This window comes from Aquarana catesbeiana, linkage group LG02 (assembly GCF_042186555.1).
Source record: "Aquarana catesbeiana isolate 2022-GZ linkage group LG02, ASM4218655v1, whole genome shotgun sequence".
NCBI classification, from domain to species: Eukaryota; Metazoa; Chordata; class Amphibia; order Anura; family Ranidae; genus Aquarana; species Aquarana catesbeiana.
In genome coordinates, this window is record NC_133325.1 from 339,339,999 (window position 1) to 339,357,699 (window position 17,701).

Consider the following 17,701-nt stretch of genomic DNA (forward strand, 5'->3'; position numbering starts at 1 on the left):
TCAGATCAGCCCCAATTTCTGCACCTTCACACCTCAGATCTCCCAAATTCCTGCACCTTCAAACCTCAGATCTGCCCCAATTCCTGCACCTTCACACCTCAGATCTCCCAAATTCCTGCACCTTCACACCTCAGATCTCCCAAATTCCTGCACCTTCAAACCTCAGATCTGCCCCAATTCCTGCACCTTCACACCTCAGATCTCCCAAATTCCTGCACCTTCACAGCTCAGATCTGCCCCAATTCCTGCATCTTCACATCTCAGATCTCCCAAATTCCTGCACCTTCAAACCTCAGATCTGCCCCAATTCCTGCACCTTCAAACCTCAGATCTCCCAAATTCCTGCACCTTCAAACCTCAGATCTGCCCCAATTCCTGCACCTTCACACCTCAGATCTCCCAAATTCCTGCACCTTCACACCTCAGATCTCCCAAATTCCTGCACCTTCAAACCTCAGATCTGCCCCAATTCCTGCACCTTCACACCTCAGATCTCCCAAATTCCTGCACCTTCACACCTCAGATCTCCCAAATTCCTGCACCTTCAAACCTCAGATCTGCCCCAATTCCTGCACCTTCACACCTCAGATCTCCCAAATTCCTGCACCTTCACAGCTCAGATCTGCCCCAATTCCTGCATCTTCACATCTCAGATCTCCCAAATTCCTGCACCTTCAAACCTCAGATCTGCCCCAATTCCTGCACCTTCAAACCTCAGATCTCCCAAATTCCTGCACCTTCACAGCTCAGATCTGCCCCAATTCCTGCATCTTCACACCTCAGATCAGCCCCAATTTCTGCACCTTCATACCTCAGATCTCCCAAATTCCTGCACCTTCAAACCTCAGATCTGCCCCAATTCCTGCACCTTCACACCTCAGATCTCCCAAATTCCTGCACCTTCACACCTCAGATCTGCCCCAATTCCTGCATCTTCACATCTCAGATCTCCCAAATTCCTGCACCTTCAAACCTCAGATCTGCCCCAATTCCTGCACCTTCAAACCTCAGATCTCCCAAATTCCTGCACCTTCACAGCTCAGATCTGCCCCAATTCCTGCATCTTCACACCTCAGATCAGCCCCAATTTCTGCACCTTCACACCTCAGATCTCCCAAATTCCTGCACCTTCAAACCTCAGATCTGCCCCAATTCCTGCACCTTCACACCTCAGATCTCCCAAATTCCTGCACCTTCACACCTCAGATCTGCCCCAATTCCTGCATCTTCACAGCTCAGATCAGCCCCAATTCCTGCATCTTCACACCTCAGATCAGCCCCAATTCCTGCATCTTCACAGCTCAGATGTCCCAAATTCCTGCATCTTCACACCTCAGATCAGCCCCAATTCATGCACCTGCACACATCAGATCACCCCAATTCAATTAATTTAAATCGGAATTATTTGACAGTTTTTTAAAGTGCCCCCGTCCCCTTGTGCTTGCATGCAGAAGCAAATTGTGCGCATATGTAAACGGAATTCAAACCAGACATTTGAGGTATCGCCATGGTCGTTAGAGCGGGAGCAATATTTTTTGCACTACTATCACTAAACCTCCTCTGTATCTCTAAACTGGTAACCTGTAAAAAAATATTAAAGTGTAGCCAATGAAGATTTTTAAGTACTGTAGTTTGTCGCCAGTCCACGAGTGTTCGCAATTTTAAAGCGTGACATGTTCGGTATCTATTTACTCGGTGTAAAATCATCCTTCGCATTATACAAAAAGAGTGGGGTAAATATTGTATTTTGTTTTGTTTTTTTTAATTCATGAAAGTGTTTTTTCTCACAAAAAAAAATCACGCTTGAAAAATTGCTGCGCAAATACTGTGTGACAATAAACTGAAACGACCACCATTTTATTCCCTAGGGTCTGTGGTAAAATATATAATATTTGGGGGTTAGGTAATTTTCTAGCAAAAATGATTTTACATGTAGGAGAGTAGTGTCAGAATTGGCTTGATGGTTGACTAAACAAGCTAAAGCTGATTGTTTACTATGCTCAGCTGCTCCAGTTCTCTCAATTCTCCCCAATATATTTAGGGCCATTCACGTTTAGCTCACCTTACAGACATCCTAACTCTCACTAGCATTTCATTCCTACTGTGACTGATTACTGCATCCTTCCACACGTCATTCACGTTTCCGCTCCTCAGAGATCACATGACTGTGGCGTGACTCCTCCCCCCCACTAAACCTGTGCCTTTCGATTTCTACCGCTAGCAACTAGTTCCCAGGGCCGATGTATCACATGATCGTCCACACCCACAAGCCTCACTCTCTGCTGACACTACACAACTATCAACAGCAGTCACGTGTACGGCGCGCCGTCCCATTGGCTGATGTGCCTGCTGCTCCCGGCCGCAGGACCGCCCCTTGCCCCAGACGTGATGGGGTGGTGACGTTCGGGGATGTTGTTTCTGCTGGAGTTGCGGCGGAGAGGAGGGTGCCGGCTGTGCAGGTATGGAGGAGACGGAGCCACTTATATGTGCGTTCTCTATAGAGACACTAATTTATAGTCACCAACCTTAGCGCCTCCTTATTGATTGTGTTGTATGTTGGGGGTACACACATCATTAGCTGTATACTGAATGCCATCCTATGTTCATGGTAGCTGTAGGGCATTTCATCCTGGTGACCAGGGGGGGACCTGACAATGACATACATTGATATCTCCATCTTTTCTTCTAGGTCCTTGTATCGCCCTACAAGACCAGCGGGAGGAGCATGTTCAGGGACCAGGTAAGGCCTCATCCACTAGATATAGATAGAAATATACTCACTGGCCGCTTTATTAGGTACACCTTGCTACTCTCGGGTTGGACCTCCTTTTTGCCTTCAGAACTGCCTTAATTATTGGTGACATCGCTTCAACAAGGTGTTGGACACATTCCTCAGAGATGTTGGTCCATATTGACATGATAGCATCACACAGTTTAAGGTTATGACTCTTGGGATATTCTTTGAGTAGAGGTGGGTACCATCATCCATATTGTATGGAGAAAGAAGGCCTGGGGCTACCTCAGATGTACCCCTGGTGGGGGAGTTTAAGCATATACCTCAAGGATATAGGCAAGAATGAGATATAATAAGAACAATTTATTTATTTTTACAAAAACAGGTACTGAGATAGTCCAAACTCCCCCACTTTCCCACCAGGGGTACATCTGGGGTATCCCCAGGCCTTCTTTCTCCATTCAATATGGAAGATGGTACACACCTTTAAAGAATATCCCACTAGAGGCATAACCTTAAACTGGTAGCCCCAGGCCTTCTTTCCCCATTCAATATGGATGATGGTACACACCTTTAAAGAATATCCCACTCGAGGCATAACCTTAAACTGGTAGCCCCAGGCCTTCTTTCCCAGCATGCAGTTTCTGCAGATTTGTCGGCTGCCCATCCATAATGTGAATTGCCCATTCCACCACATCCCAAAGGTGCTCTATTGGATTGAGATCTGGTAACTGTGGAGACCATTGGAGTACAGCGACCTCATTGTCAGTTTAATATGATTTTGAGCTTTGTGACATGGTGCATTATCCTGCTGGAAGTAGCCATCAGAAGATGAGTACACTGTAATCATAAAGGGGTGGATATGGTCAGCAACAATACTCAGGTACGCCGTGGCATTTAAAAAATTATCAATTGGTACTAAGGGGCCCAAAGTGTGCCGAAAAAATATCTACCCACACCATTATACCACCACCAGCCTGGACCATCGAGGCAAGGTAGGATGGATCCATGTTTTCATGCCTTGCGGCATCACAACTTGTTTCCTGCTGCGCATGTTCGAGTCGCGTTGCGCTTTCTAAATGGTCTTGCTGTCTTCTAGGACCTGTGTGTCTTCCAGAAGGCGGGGGGGGGGGTTGGGGGGGCCAGAAATTTCATAGATCACTGCGACCACCATGCAGCGATCTTACCAAGAAGTGGGAGTAGGTTTTAACAAGTATCTGCTCCCCCATCCCACCACAAAAAAGTGCCAAATGTGGCACTGGAGGGGGGGGAGGGTGTGAACAAGCGGAGTTTCCCCTTTTGGGTGGAGTTTAGCTCTCTATTGCTCCAAGAGTTTAAATAAAAAAGTCAGGTCTGGTGACAGGGTCTCTTTGGCTGGAATGCTGACTCTCTGGCTTCAACACATTGAGTCTGTCAGCTGAATCGGGTGTGCAGGAAAAGGAGTTGTGACTTATCTGTGTACTTTATCAGGGACACCTATAGAGAGTGTTGCAGGCAGTGGGTCAGCATTCCTCCTGTTCTAAAAAATTAGTTGACTGCTATTGAGAGTGGAAGCCCTCATTTGTCTCTTAGGAAAAACGTTTTCTTTAACATTCAAGAAAGAATAGTACCTGGGTTGTCAAAAAAAATAAATATATATGATATATTTAGCTATATTTATAATAGCTAGAATGAGACCAGGCAATTGAATTGCCCAGATGCACATGGTAGTTGCTTCATACTTTGAGTAGCATTAACTCTATTGTAGCATGTGATGCATGTTTTAAATTGGGAGTTTTACAACCTTTCCCCTTTGTCACATGCTGTCAGATCATAGTGGTTACAGCTGACCTCCAGGTTCCTGCCCACTTTGGTTTCCTAGATTCTCCTTCCCATGTTAAGTAAAAATGCTGTACAATTTTCTACGTTCAATCACTTTTATTGAAAAGATAAACAATACAGACAATCGGTCTTCCATATAATGGACATCACTTCATGCAGGAGTTTAAATGTATTGCTACATTAGAGAGAAGGTTGATGATGCAATAAATTGCCTGCATAAGGCATATACCATCCATACAGGTCCATCAGATGGTGGTGAAAGTCTGCTGGTAAGAAGCATGACAACTGTGGATCCCAGTTTTGTGACAGAATTATGTTAGATATAGCAGCTTGCAAGTCCTTGGATCATGAGTTTGGGGCTGATCCGTCCTTGGATGTGGTGGCTGCACTAGTTTTCTTTTTTTAAGGCTTTTTTTTTTATTTTCACCTGGTGATCTGCCAAGCAAGTCCGTTAATTTTCTACTTCCTTTTAAAACACGACTATAGTCCATGATATTTACCTTTTTCTTCATCTTCTACCCGGCTACTTCTGGGTGCCGGGCTGCAGCTGTCATTGTCCGGCATGGGAAGACGTCACTCCTGTACATGCACAGGAGTTCAATCATCCTAGTATATGGGTTCTCTGCCGGAATAGAAAATGCTCTGTACTTGTGCAGTTTTTAGGGTACATTCTCAGGAAGACTGTAAGCAGGCAGGTAGGTTTATTTTATTGCAGAAGAGACATTGCATGACTTTGACTTTATTTCTGCTTTATCAGACTGAGCTGTCCAGCAAAAGTTCTAGCCTAAATCTGCTAAATCAAAGTCCAGATCCCCTAGTACATCTAATGCCGCGTACACACGGTCGGACTTTTCGTCTACAAAAGTCCGACAGCCTGTCCGACAGACTTCCTGCGGACTTTCGGCGGACTTGCAGCAGACTTTCTAACGAACGGACTTGCCTACACACGACCACACAAAAGTCCGACGGATTCGTACGTGATGACGTACACCGGACTAAAATAAGGAAGTTCATAGCCAGTAGCCAATAGCTGCCCTAGCATGGGTTTTTGTCCGTCGGACTAGCACACAGACGAGCGGATTTCGGGGTCCGTCGTAGTTACGACGTAAAGATTTGAAGCATGTTTCAAATCTAAAGTCCGTCGGATTTGAGGCTGAAAAAGTCTGCTGAAAGTCCGGAGAAGCCCACACACGATCGGATTACCAGCCAGCTTTAGTCCGTCGGCGTCCGTTGGACTTTTGTAGACGAAAAGTCCGACCGTGTGTACGCGGCATAAGACTACCCTCTCTCCAGACTGACAGTACCACTGTCCAAAGGTGTCTCTGTTGCTCCTTCAGCCAGAGTGTAGGCACCTTAATACAGGAGTTGTATTACTGGCCAGAGTATCAGGTTAAAACAGAGGGAAAATATCTAAGAAAACTGAGGCAGCCAACACATCTAGTGATTGATGGGCTGCAATATAATACATTTTTGGTTTTGGGTTTAATATCGCTTTAACTGTACTAATTTAAGAAGCACATGACATTTGGGTGTCTCTAATGTGGAGCATGATCTCTCTCATTATAAGCTGAACATATGACAGACATTTCTGACTTTATGTCCCTTCTAGGAGTTGCTTCCTTTGTAATTCATATTCATTTAGAAAGTACTTTATTTCCTTTTTGTGGTAATGTTCACTTTGTGTGGTAATGTTAGTACATTAGCTGCATAAGGAGTATTTAAAGAGGTGGTCCGGCCCCCCCCACAAAAAAATGAAGTCGGCAGCTTCAAATACTGTAGCTGCTGACTTTTAATATATGGACACTTACCTGTCCAGAGAGCCCTCTATGTCGGCACCCCAGCCAATTTTCGGATCGGCTGTCGGGTGCTGCCACCACCATTCCTGGTATAGGAACCCGTCAGTGAAGCCTCTTGGCTTCAAGGGCAGCTCCCTACTGCTCATGCACGAAGTGCGCTGTGCTTTCTAATTGGTCCAGCAGTGGAGGAGGGGGGCCGAACATATGGGAGACTGGGCTGCAGCCCGGTCTCCCGTAAGTGGGGAACGGTACCTGTCAAACAGGTACTTGTTTCCCTCTCCCCCCTAAAAGATGCCAAATGTGGCACTGGATGGGAAGGAAGCAGGTAAATGGAAGTTCCACTTTTTGAGTGGAACTCTGCTTTAGTTCATTTTATTCTCCTTGGTCCTTATATTTGCCAGTTAGATTAACCACTCTTGCTTGTGCTCTCTCTATCTACTGTAGATACTCTGTTTCCCCAAAAATAAGACCTAGCGTGATTGTCGGTGATGGCTGCAATATAAGCCCTAGTTAAAGTCCTTGTAGGTCTTATTTTCAGGGTAGGGCTTATTTTCGGGGAAACAGGGTAGGGCTTATTTGGGGGGGTAGGGCTTATATTGCAGCCATCACTGACAATCACGCTAGGTCTTATTTGCGGGAAACAGGGTAATTGCAAGGACACACACACAGAATAAGCATCACTGAGGACACTATGGGACATGTTTATAAAGCAGTGTATTTGAACTTCACCAAACATTTACTGATGAACCTGGAAGTCACCTGCAATGAATGTTTGAATATCAGATTCACTGCTTTTTATAAATCTGCCCCTAATAATAATCCCTGCTGCATAAAGTTCATATTTGAAACGGGATGCACCAATACCTTTTTTTTTTCCTTTTACACCACGAGAACAAGTTCTGCTGATACCAATTACTCGCTGATACCAATTACTGGTACCTACCGCAACTGTTTTTGTTTACACTTTAGCTGTCAGCAATGGTAAGAAGCATTGAAAAGTTATTTACAAATAAAATAAATTACATTTTTTTTTTTTTTTTTTTTTTGCGCTTTTTTTTTTCAATGTGAAAAGTTTAACTTTATGTTAAAGGTGTAAACATATTAACAAACAAAAAAAGTTGTAATGGTTTAAAAAATAGAGGTGAACAAAAAAAAAAAAAAAAATTTAGCGGAAAATACTAAATGGACATGAATAGGGAGTTAATTTTTATATATATATATATATATATATATATATATATATATATATATATATATATATATATATATATATATATATATATATATATATATATATTATACATATATTTTTTTTTTTTTTACTTGGCAGGGTGCTTTAAGCTGACTTCATCTGCAGATCAAAGTTCATCCCTTTGACCCGTAGATTAATAAACAGATACAAAAAGAATGTTTCTGTTTGTCTTTCTTTTTCAGGGGCTGAGCAATGTTGATAAATATTGGCTGGCTAGTTCTTTTTTTTTTTTTTTTACAGCCCCAATTGCCAGGACTTTGTTTACAGTTTAGCTGTCAACGGGGAACCCCACTGACAGCTGAATGAGTCAACTGGCGTTAACCACCTCAATACAGTGCACTTTCACCCCCTTCCTGCCAAAGCCATTTTTCAGTTTTCAGCGCTGTCGCACTTTGAATGACAATTGCGCGTTCATGCAACACTGCACCCTAATGAAATTTTTATCATTTTTTCCCTACAAATAGAGCTTTATTTTGGTGGTATTTGATCACCTCTGCGGTTTTTATTTATTGCACTATAAACAAAAGAAGAGGGACAAGTTTGAAAAAACACAATATTTTTTACTTTTTGCTATAATAAATATCCATTTTTTTTTTTTTTTAAACTAATTTTTTCCTCAGTTTAGGCCGATATGTATTCTTCTACTTATTTTTTGTAAAAGAAAATCGCAATAAGCGTATATTGATTGGTTTGCACAAAAGTTATAGCGTCTACAAAATAGGGGATAGATTTATAGCATATTTATTTTATTTATTTTACTAGTAATGGCGGCGATCTGCGAATTTTTTTTTTTTTTTTTCTTTTTATTGTGACTGCAACATTGCAGCGGACATATCGGACACTTTTGACACATTTTTGGGACCATTCACATTTATACAGCGATCCGTGCTATAAAAATGCATTGATTACTGTGTAAATGTGACTAGCAGGGAAGGGGTTAACGCTAGGGGGTGATCGAGGTGTTAATGTGTGTCCTAGGGAGGTGATTCTAACTGTGGGGGGAGGGGACTGACGGGGGGAGGTGACAGATCGGTGTCCCTATGTACAAGGGACACACCATCGGTCTCCTCTCCTCTGACAGGACGTGGATCTGTGTGTTTACACACACAGATCCACGTTCCTGCTCTGTTACCCGGCAATCGCGGGTGCCCGGCGGACATCGAGGCCACCAGGCACGCGCACTGGGTCCCGAGCGACGCGGCGGGCACGCGCACCCCCTAGTGGCTCAGGAGGGCGATCACGTCATGTGATGTCCGCCCAGAACAAGAGTTGCCTCGTCCCGCCGTCATAGGACGGTGGGCGGTAGGGTAGTGGTTAAGGACGCTGTGGCCCCACTCCTTAACAATCGATAATTGCTGGCTTTTTTTTTTTTTTTTTTTTAATTTAAATTTTTTTTTATACATTTCAGTCGTCAGTGGGGAAATCCCACTGACAGCTGTAAGTATCAGTTTCAAGCATTGGGCCATTTGCACAAGTACCGTTACTTGTGCAAATGCTTCGTATCGGTATCAGTGCAACCCTAATTGAAACTTTTTAAGCATTGTAAATGTATTTACATATTGTATTTATAATGTATTTATTTTGCCTAAAATAAAAAACATGTTATACTTACCTGCTATGTACAATGGTTTTGCACAGAGCAGCCCTGAACCTCCTTTTCTGGGGTCTCCTGCTGATGCTTTCAGATCCTTCTCTTCTCTGAGTGTCCCCATTGCAAGCCACTTTCCATAGGGGCACTGGTGCAGGCTTGCTCCCGAACAGATCTGTGTGTGTCTATAGACACACACTGCGTGGCTTGGGCCTACCCTCAACTCTCTCCTCACTGGTTTTGACTGACAGCAGCAGGAGCCAATTGCTTTCACTTCCGTCAGAGCCTATAGTGAGACCAGGAATAGGAGAGGAGAGCTGCAGTAGACTGGCACTGAGAATGGACTTGGGTAAGTGTTTAAGAGGAGGTTTGTTTGCAGCTGATATTGAAAGGTGTGTGTTTTTTTTTTTTTTTTTTTTTTTTAAAGGGAGAAGTCCAGCCAAAGCTCGTTTGGCTGGGCTTCTCCTGTGGATAACAGGAGTGCAGTTCGTTCTGCACTCCTGTGACCTGTTTTCCACAGAGCGTGGACTGTAGTCTGCTGACGTCACGGATTTCCAGGCCCCGCGTTATCCTGACAATAAAGTCTGGATCCACCAGGTGCCTGGACTGATACCTGTCTCAGCCTCTCAGTGATCCGATGAGAGCCTGAGACAGCCTGCTCCGCCCCCTCCACAGCTCGGCGCACCAATGAGTGAAGAGGGAGAAGAGCAGAGAGCTGTGACTGACAGTCTATAGCTCTCTGCTCATGGAGCTCTAAAAACCGAGTGAACAGCGATGTTCAATTGCTCGGTTTTCAGTGTAGAGGTGTCAGGGGACCGATGCTGCTTCCCCCAGGTAAGTAGGAATCTCAAATAAAATTCCCATACTTCTCTTTTAATGCAAAGACTGCATTAACATAAACCTTTTACCTTTAGAACCATGTTAAATCGCATGATATTTAAGGAACTGTGTAATGTTCAGGCTGTAGTCTGTGTGTCCACATTCCTTTAAACACAGGGTTCAAAAAATGTTTTTTGAGATGTCTTATCAGATAGTTCCTGTTTTTAAAACTGCTTTCATGAAGAAAAAAAAAAAGTGGAAGACCTTTCAGCAATTTGAGATTTATTGTGAAAGCCACTTACAGTAAGGGCGTACTTCTGTGGATCAGAGTGCCACTTGCTGTATGTGATTGATACTGTAAGAGTCCTTTCACACTGGGGCGGTTTGCAGGCGCTATTGCGCTAATAATAGCGCCTGCAAACCGACCCGAAAGTGCCGCTGCTTTCATTCCAGTGTGAAAGCCCCGAGGGCTTTCACACTGGAGCGATGCGCTGGCAGGACGGTAAAAAAAGTCCTGCTAGCAGCATCTTCGGAGCGGTGAAGGAGCGGTGTGTATACCACTCCTTCGCCGCTCCTGCCCATTGAAATCAATGGGATGGCGCGGCTATACCACCGGCAAAGCGCCTCTGTAGAGGCCCTTTGCGGTGGTATTTAACCCTTTCTCGGCCGCTAGCGGCGTTTTACCGCCGACCCCGCCCCAGTGTGAAAGGGCTCTAACAGTTATACAGTGGATACAGAGGCTGCATAGCAATGTAATGGAAATAGTTTGTTTGGGCCAGCTTCAAGTTTAGCTTGAAGCCTCATTCCAAAAACGACACAGTTGTGCAATGTATGTGTCCACAGCTTCCCTTGGCATTATGCACACAGTTTTTCTACAGTTTAGCGTTGTAACCCCCCCCCCCACCTGCAAGTAATTCTTTTCCAAGGAACTCACCACAGAAAATAAAGGTTTCCATTGCTTCATGAATGATGATTTTTCAGGTTCAGATGTACTTGGCATAAAATCAGGAATTGCCTTTTAAATGTACATGAATGTTTTAAGCGGTATTAAATCCAAAATCAAACCTTTATTGTATTGCAGCTTATCAATTCTATGATGTGATGGCTGCATAATATTTCTTTTTTGGGCTTTGTTCTCGTGATCTGGTCGGTAAGTCTGTTTTTCAACAGAACAAGCCCTCTTGCTGTTACAGAGATGAGACAAACCATTTAACACTAGCAGGGGTTCTAATAATCGGCTTTTATTTTATTCATGTAAAACCTTTATCCTAAAAGAAAAAATGTTTGCTGTAACTGCTTATAAAGTGTTAGCTGGATTTTGACTTCAATTTGTTATTGTAGTTATATCTGTTAGTACATCTAACACTGCCCTGCCCCCCTACTGACAATGCTGCTGACCAAATCTGCCCCCTGTGCTCCTTCATCCAGAGTGGGGGCACTCTAATGCAAGAGGTGTGTTACTGTCCAGATTACAAGGTGAAAACAGAGGGGGGAAAAAAGCCTAAACAACTGCAGCCACCACATCTATTTGATCAGCTACAATATATTACATGTTTTGGTTCTGGGTTTAATACCACTTTAACTTTTTCCTACTTGTTTTTAACTATAGTTCACTTAATAGACTTCAATTCCCTAACTAGAAATGGCACAAAGAATTATTGACACAGTAAGTAAAAACTAATTACCCTGGAATTTCAAAAAGTGTGTCATAGACTCTTTAGAACTCTGTAGAGCCTCCACAAGAGAGTTATCGGTACCTGCAACAAATGTATGCAGCTGTTGGCAAGTGTTACATGAATTTGTTGTATGGATGCATCCTCAGTGCAGGTTTAGCCCCCTGCCTCTCTGCAGAGCAGCATTGGTTGCTGAGAAGTTGTTGGCTCTGCAGCTGACCATGTCATAATGCCCAATAACTCATCCCCGGCCCCATTCAACTGCTGGCTGGGAGATTTCCTGCCCTTGTGCAAATGTGGCCATTGCCATACTTGGGTAAATACATCACCAGCATCCCCATTTGTTTACATTCAGCTATTCATGCTTTTTTAGATTGTGGAGATAGAGATGGTTAGAATGGTGAAATATTTATTTTTTTGTGCGGTGCTCCACTTTAAATCCCGTGCTTATCTTGTCTGGTCCAGTAAACTACAATCTTCTTTGGCTTTAAAGCTGAACTCCAGGATAACCAAATATTGTCTAAATACAAGATGGATGTGTGTGTTTTTCAATCTTAATATGCTTGGTGTGAAACTTTCCTTCTGTGCAGGAGCTTCCTGTAATAAAGACCAATCACTGCGGCTCTGTCTTTTTGTGCAGATTGACTGGTCTTGTATCCGCCCCCTCTTCTAGTTTTCTGTAGGCAGCCTGTAATGGGTGGGGTTTGAGAGTCCCTGCACAGACTATGATGTCACTGCTATGTTTACAAGGTCTGGGTTTGCAAAGGCATGTTTTGTGGCTATTGAGGAATATATTTAGAGGAATATATTTAAATGAACATTAACTTGCATCCCTCAGTAGCTGTGTGTTTTGAAGGTTCCTCTTGTGCTGTATGGCCTGCCCACAACTGCTACAACCTGTGCCTTAAGCCTAGTACACACAATGAGATTATTGGAGGAATGATTGTCCATTTTTTGTTTTTTGCATGCTTAGCTCCATATCAAAAACGAATAGGTTACTAAAGTACAAACATTTTCATACAACTGAATAAAAATTCAGAAGTGATGGAATGTATTTGTATTGTATTTTCGGACAAAAACTGTACTGATTAAATGAAAATCGTATGATCTGGTATTGTACGAGAACATTTTTCTTGTTTGTTCCTTTGGAAAATTTCGGACGAAATCAGATTATTGGAAGATCGATTCGAAAGCGGTACTTTTTGTACAATATTCTCATCGTGTGTATGGGGCTTTGGTCTTTCTTAAATATCAAGAAGTGAAATTAGGGGGGGGGGGGGTGAGATACAACAGACCATAAAGAATAATAGTTCTCTGTGGTTCGTAGAATGATTGTATAGCGGATCATATGTCTTTATCCTTTCACATATGCCAGCCTCATTTTATTTTATTTATTTTGTTGAAGGCACTGTCTATTATTTAGATCTGTAGGCAAACTTTTCAGTGCGCTGCAGGCAGATAGCTGGACCTTGCACTTGACCTATCCATGGCTTGGTGTAAGTAAATTACCTGCTTGGTCATTTACTTGCACCAGGTAAAAAACCTGTTTGAGGAGCTGTAGTTGTAGTCATGCTTTGTCTGGGTAGGTGTCTGAGCATTACTGTTTGAAGGGGTTTTCCACTACTTTGGATCGTCTTTGCGAATGGTTTCATTACCTGTACTTTGAAGAAACGTTAAAGGCTAAATTGAGAATATGATTCTGCTTGGTCACTGTAGCATGCAAGACGTTTAACTCTTTTTTTTTTTTTTTTTTTTTTTTTCTTGGTGAGAAATCCGCCTACATGTATTAAGTGCCCTAGTTTCAGGCTGTCTGCTCAGATGTTCTTGCGTATCAGTCCTGTGTGGTAATACACACTTAATTGACAAAGCAATGTTTGTATAGTTTCCATGCTTGATGAACTTTTCCATGAAGCACACAGACCAAAATGAACTTTGTTCACAGTGACTTTACCCTCTATTCTGTTATGTGCTCACTCACACATGCTGGCCGTCTCTGATACAACATTGCTCTGTACATGTGTTATCTTAAGCCTGGTACACACTAATAGGGTGTGTTTTTTTTTTTTTTTTAAACCCTGCGATCTCCCCCACTGTCTTTGTATTCTGACGACTCCCCCACCCCCTATCCCCTGCCAGAATACACTGATCAGCGCTCACATCCGTTGGCTGTAAGTGCTGGTAGGATGCTGGTTTTTCAGCATGTCCCTTTAACAAAAACTGGTTGTTAGACCGGCTTCTGTCAGGCAGACAGCTGTACACACTAACCAATTCGGCCACTCCCTGTTCTTCAATTCTGGGGTGAATCAGGTCCGAATTGTTTCCTGAATTCGGACCTGAAACGGAGCCAAAGATGCACAGGACCCTTTTCCAGTTCGGACCACGGCCGCACCGGAGGTGTGTGAATTTTTGTCCCTAGATTGGATGTTGTCAAATTTTTATTCTAATCTTCTGAAAAGTGAACCCAGATATAAACGACACAAGACACTTATCAATAGTCTGTTAAAGCGGACCGGACCTTCATTAAAAATTTCACTATAGCTCCATTGTAATCCTCATCCATCCCCGTTACACATTTAGGCCCCTTTCACACTACCGGAGTCTGCAAGTGGATCGGCCCGCTTAGCAGGGGATCTCTCTGCTGATTCCCACTGAGCAGGCGGATTACAGGTCTGCATCAGCGGACACGGACACAGCCCGCTGTCCTCTATGGGCTGTCTGATGGAAACGGACCACCTGTCCCTTTCCATTTGACTGTCATCTGTTCCACCAGACGGATGGGAATCAGATCCCCCCCATCCGTCTGTTTTTAGTGACACGATCGGATGTCGGCAGGTGTCAACGGACACCTGTCCGTTGACATCTGCTGCTCCATAGAGGGCATTGGATGGTCCGATTTGGGTCCACCTGTCAGTGTGAAAGGGGCCTTAAAAAAAAATTTTTTTTGTTAACCATTTCCCACCCGACCTATAGCAAAATGACATCCAGGAAGTGGTTCAGTTATCCTGACTGGGCATCATATGGCGTCCGGCAGGATAAGCTGCGATCACTGATTTTAGGCAAATCTCGACAAATCTCTCTTTAAGCAAATCTCTACTGACTGGAGAGGGTCTTCTGTCAGAAGAGATCTGCTTTATTTTGATCTGTAAAAAGCTGATGGGAGCCAGGGGGTTGTATAGTGAACATAAAGTTCTGACGCATTCATTTCACAGGCTAGAAAGTAGATGGCAAAGCTCCTTGTAATTTGTTCTGATCTTAGCACAGTTTCTTGTGCATAATGGAAGTGTTGGTTCAGCTAGATGGCAGTTCACGGCTAGGTTGACAGAATCCTGAGTACAGGGGTTGTCAGGAGATAGAGCAGTGTCTTGGGTACCTATTCTTGTTCAGACATTGAATGACTTTCTTTTCCATCTCAGCAGTTACAAAGGCTTGTCAGATATTGATCTTTTGGTTGTTTTTGTCCCTTTTTAGATGGGATATTTTTAATAGGATTTCAAGTATTCCTTTTGTGTTTTCTCTGCTTTCCCTATGATTTGATTGACTTACTGTAAAGTGACCATCACTTTGAATGTATGTGACTTCACTTTAAACAGTAGTCAGAGAAGAGACTGCTCCGTGAGATGAGATTGCAAAGATGTGTAAGGTTTGCCATTTAAGCCCATGTGATTCTACTTTACTTTAAGTGGGACAGAAAAAAATCTCTTTATTTGGTGTGTGTTGTACATTGTGTGTGTGAATTTATTTCAGATGTATATACATGTTTTATCACGGTTATGTGATAGTTTACGTTTTTGGGTACACACTACTTGTTTTGTCCATCACTGCCCTTTTGTGGAGCTCACTGGCTGAGAAATGGCATGGACGCTCAAACAGTCTAGCTGTAGTTATTGGTGTACCGACTTGGAACATTATGGACTGAAAAAAAAAAAAAAAAATATATATATATATATATATATATATGAGAACACACACCATATAAGTAAAAAAACAAAAGAAAACTTGGCACGTCAAAGTAACAGAACAGCAGTATAGTGATATAAAGTTTCACAAGTCACAGCAGTGATGACAATGAAATCAATCAATAGGAACTCTAAATAAGACAGATACAGTATTATCCTTCGTTATATTTAATGGTCTTCTGGAGTCCACCTCGTTGCAAACTCACCTGTGTCTGTATTTGTCTATGCTGTATTCTTGTTAATCCTGTACTGGGTCTATTGCAGCCAAACTAAAAATGACATTGTGTATCAGAAAATGGCACACCTCTGCACAAGAACAAGCAGATAAAACAAAAAAACTAAATCATCCGTACTGCATTCAACACACTCACACTTGCTCCCTCTCTCCTAGGGTACCACAATAGGGACATGCAGTACTGTAGACGTAGAAAGAATTAGGCATGAGCATCTAGGTTAGGCACTTTTAAGTGACAGCATGGGGGAGTCTAGGCAGAGATCCAAATTTTTTTTTTTTTTCTTGGAATTTTTTGAAAAGCTCTGCTCTCGTATATAATCTTGTATTTTAGGAAAGTCTGCATTAATCAAACAAAGAACTTGTTGTAGAGATGGAGGGTTGGGTTTCTTCCAATTAAGTAGAATAGCCTTCATGGCCTGATAAAAGATGAAACGGAACATGATACACCCACGAGTAAGAGGAATGAAGTCATTTAAGATGCCCAAAAGACATAATTTGGGCATTCTGGGAACAGAGAATTGTAAATTTGTTTCCAGAGCAGTATAGTGAATCCCAGAAGACCCCAATACAAGGCCTGTACCTGAAGATGTAATATAAACTGGTTGGAGAGTCCCCATATCGAAAATACTAGTGTGTGTGGGATGAGTCGCATATGGTACGGTACAGCCTATTAGCCGTATAGTGTAGATGGTATGACTTAAACTGTATACATTTGTCCATCATACTGATATCAGTGAACCAGGTGTTAGTGGCCTCCTCAACTATCTCCTGAAAGATCCGGGATAAAATTTTACCACTTTTTAAAGGAGAGTGCAAATGGTTGAGTTTCACCTGCAGGCATTTGTTAAAGGCGGTGGTCAGTTTAGTTTGGTCCTCCTTAAACGTAAAATCGCTCCATAGGAAGGTGGGGGTGCGATCCAGTACTGGGGGTCAACGTATGAAACGGAGTTCAGATAGCATGACCTATCAGCAAATATATTAAAAAAAAAAAAACTTATTGCAGAGATCCGTGTGGGCCCAAAAGACCTCAAGAGATAGGGGGTTGCTATCAAATAAATGAGACCTGCGTTCCACCTTTAGAAGTCCACCAGAGTCAGGGTGTTGTAACAGTTCCTTAAAGTGATCATAAATTAACTTTTATTTTTTTAAATAACAAACGTGGTATACTGGTATTGCAAACATGTTATACAATGGTTTTGCACAGAGCAGCACCAATCCTCATCTTCTGGAGTCCCCCCTCCAGCGCTCCTGGCTTCTCCCTCCTTCTGAGGCTGAGTTCACACTGAAGCACGGAGCAGCTCACAACAGGGTGTCCTATGCGTCCCTGTTCACCGTTTCAGGTCCGATTTTCAGTCTGAATTATTGGCTGAATTCGGAACCTAAAACTGACTAGAAGACGCACAGGACTCCTGTGCAATTCGCACCGGAGCAACTCCGGAGATGTGTGAACTGACACCATAGAGAGCCATTCACAATCTCCTGACATGCAGATTGGATGTGGAGAACCTTTAAAGTGTTACTAAACCCAGGACACCCTGCATTCACTATATCTGGTCTTCCACAGTACAGAGAACATGGAAATGCAATTTTTTGGGGGAAATGAAAACTGCTAAATACTTTTTTCTGATCAGCAGTATATCAGCAGTTTTGTGACTTCTTTCTGAGTCCAGCCGAGCACTTGTAGAAGTGAGCTTGAAGCTTGTAGAAGGAGTTTTCATTTTCCTCTGACTGTCCTATGAGGCTGCGTGACTTTTGACCCATCTGGACAGTGCTGATTTGCCCTATGCTGATCACATGCACCATCCCCAAAAGAATAAAAAAACTCTC

The 17,701-nt window shown here is 42.9% G+C and overlaps 1 protein-coding gene across 2 annotated transcripts in view; it reads left to right on the forward strand.

The window, feature by feature from the left end:
- Window positions 1-2,241: 2,241 nt before the first annotated feature.
- Window positions 2,242-17,701, forward strand: part of RAB9A (RAB9A, member RAS oncogene family) — a 43,725-nt gene continuing 28,265 nt past the window's right edge. Inside the window, exons 1-2 of one of the 2 annotated variants that reach the window (XM_073614866.1) lie at window positions 2,242-2,459; window positions 2,690-2,740. The gene's annotated coding sequence lies outside the window, so the exon portion shown is untranslated. The remainder of the gene's footprint in view (window positions 2,460-2,689; window positions 2,741-17,701) is intronic. The other variant, XM_073614863.1, reaches the window with a different exon arrangement.